Source organism: Lagenorhynchus albirostris, chromosome 4 (genome assembly GCF_949774975.1).
Source record: "Lagenorhynchus albirostris chromosome 4, mLagAlb1.1, whole genome shotgun sequence".
Classification (NCBI taxonomy): domain Eukaryota; kingdom Metazoa; phylum Chordata; class Mammalia; order Artiodactyla; family Delphinidae; genus Lagenorhynchus; species Lagenorhynchus albirostris.
The window spans coordinates 16,624,104-16,626,831 of record NC_083098.1 but is presented as its reverse complement, the minus strand read 5'-3'; the positions used below and the strand labels follow the sequence as shown (position 1 = coordinate 16,626,831).

The 2,728-nt window shown below is 37.7% G+C and overlaps 1 non-coding gene across 1 annotated transcript; it reads right to left on the bottom strand.

Moving 5' to 3' along the window:
• Window positions 1-432: 432 nt before the first annotated feature.
• On the bottom strand, window positions 433-567 carry LOC132520109 (small nucleolar RNA SNORA70). The gene has a single exon (XR_009540474.1). It is a non-coding gene; the product is annotated as a small nucleolar RNA SNORA70 (small nucleolar RNA).
• Between the last annotated feature and the right edge of the window lie 2,161 nt (window positions 568-2,728).

Here is a 2,728-nt window from a genome sequence, read left to right as displayed (position 1 = left end):
GAATTATTTTTTTTTGACAAGAGAGTAGGATTTATCGGTGGGCATGAGTAAGGAGGGGACAGCGCCAAGGCTCTCGCGAGTGCAGGGCCCGCCATGTTTCCAGGGACCATGACTAGGGATGTGTTTGATCCCACAGCCATCTGGGATGAGCCACTTTCCTGCCACCATGTTTTCAAATCTATGGGCATTAAACTTAGTAAATCCCCACTTCTTGGAGATGTGGATCTTCTGGTGACCAGGGAACTTGAACTTGGCCCTGCAGAGGGCCTCAATCACATGCTCCTTGTTCTGCAGCTTGGTGCAGATGGACATTATGACTTGACCAATGTGGACCCTGGCCACTTGGCTCTGGGGCTTTCTAAAGGCACTGCACATACTTGTCTGGAGCCTAGACTGGGGACAGCATGCCAGTCTTTAATGTCCACTGGAAAGGGCAGTCTCCAAGGTCCCTTAGGGCAACCCATACAGGCAACAGGCTGCATACACTACCGAGGAGGCTGCTGTTTGCATCCATTGCGCACCGGGCCCTCATGGGGAAAAGAGCACAGTCGGCTTAATTGACTGCGAATCCATCATTTTTAAAATGGTTATTTTCTAATAAAACTAGGGTGTGGAAGTCTGGAAACCAAGTGTTAAGACCTACTTGCTAAGGAATGCTCAACAGTTAGAGAAGTCCTTAGAGCAGGGCTGTGGAGAACACTGCTCTTCAAAGCGTGATGTGAGGATCCACACTGGTAGGTGAACTCTTTATTACAAGTCCGTGACTAGATGGGGACGAAATTGAGAGCAATTATTTAGAAACTTTAATAGCAATTTGACATTACTTTGAAATCCAAGGGCATGATTATTTTTCTGTTAATTCACTTTACTGTTATTATGTAAGAATTCTGGTATGCAGCATGAACTGTAAATTTTAAAACATGGCTCTTCAACCACAGAAAATTTGAGAAACAGTGGTATAGACTTCTTGGCTCAAGCTCACAGCTTCATTTGTCCTATTACAGTAATTAACAGAATACTAGAAGAGAAATCGTACTTTTCTTCCAGAATTTTAAGTTTTCAACTTTATGAAACTGGGAATGATGTTTTATATTTTCCCACATATAAGAGGTATTTTGAATTAGTGCAGTGCTTTGCTGGGCAAATTTAGGATACTGCTAAAATACAAGTATTTTGATGGGGAAAAGATTTATTCTCTTTTCTTATTACATACATATATATATATATATATATATATATAAGCATTAACTGCTATGAAGCATTTTATGAGAAGTAGAGAGACTTGTGTCATGGAAGAGGTAGTTGGTGCTCTGAGAATGAATGGGAACATGAGAGAAGGAAAGAAGAGCTGAGAGTTCAGTCTTAGCATGCAAGTCTTATCAAGTCCATTAGAATATAGATGGGGGAAATTAGAAGGTCAGCTGGGAAACTTAGGAATTTAATAGAATTATTAAAGCATTATTTAAATATTATTAATTATAACTAAGGTATTAATTAAATATCATTACATTAATATGTATTAATGGAATGCTGAGAAGTAATTTCTAACATGATGGGATAGTGATCGAAGTAATCAATTTAGGTCCTTAGGTGAGAATGTAGTAGAAATTACAAGAGGCACTATGGCCAATCAAGATAGAGAATATACAAAGATGACAGAAAATGGGGTTGAGAATGCTTCAGGAGAAATAATAATTTCCTGAGAAGGAGTAGACTTAACCAGCACATCTGGAAGTAGAGGCTACTATTTTCATGATTATAGTAGTGCTTTAGATGTTATAGAAATGAAGAAGAATTGCTACACATTCTTTCACACTTCCTTCAGTTTGTAGGTGGCATCTATATACTCTTTCAAATTTAAGTGGGCTTCCAAATTGTTTATGGCCAACAGAATATAGCAGAAACAACAGTGCATGAGTTCAGAGGTCAAGTCCTCAAAGGTGATGTAGCTTTTACTTTATTCTCTGGAATATTTGTGTTTGGAGTCCAAAGATTCCATATAAGAAGTCTGACTACCTTGAAGTCAACATTTTGGGAGGAAGCAAAGCCACATGGAGGGGTCACATATAGGAACTCCAGTCAGCAGTCCTAGTCTTTGAGTTATTTCCTCCCAGGCACCACATATGTGAGTGAAGTAGGCTTTGGCTGATTCCAGCCCCCAGCTGACAAATGAGCCCCAGTTTCAAATTTTCCTACTTGAGATACAATAGGGACAAATCACCTCCTGCCTGTGCTTTAGATCCATAGAACCCAGGGCTTATTATTATTAAATGTTTTTAAGTCACTAAGTTTTGGGTTAATTTGTTATGTAGTATTAGAAACTGGAACAGATGTTAATTTACATTGTGTCTAATTTTTGAGCTAAAGTTATAGGAAGTTTTAGAGACACTACTTGTTTTATATATATATATATATATATATATGCGTGCACGTGTGTGTATATAAAACGTATAATTTAAAACTATTAGCTAATGGGTACTATGGAATAAATTTGTATGGTTGTTTAGAGAGCATTTTAGTATAATTCTTTTACATGAGCACTTAAGGCCTTAGAGTTTGGTTTTATTTATGTATTTTTAGTTTAAGATTCATTCACAGCTCATATTTATCTTGAGAAATATCTTAGATGGATAAGACTGTCTTAGAATGACAAGAAACCCATACCTTCTATTTCAAATCCTTAAAAATTTCCTGCTTCAAGTCCTGCACATCTTGAATCTTCTTCTCT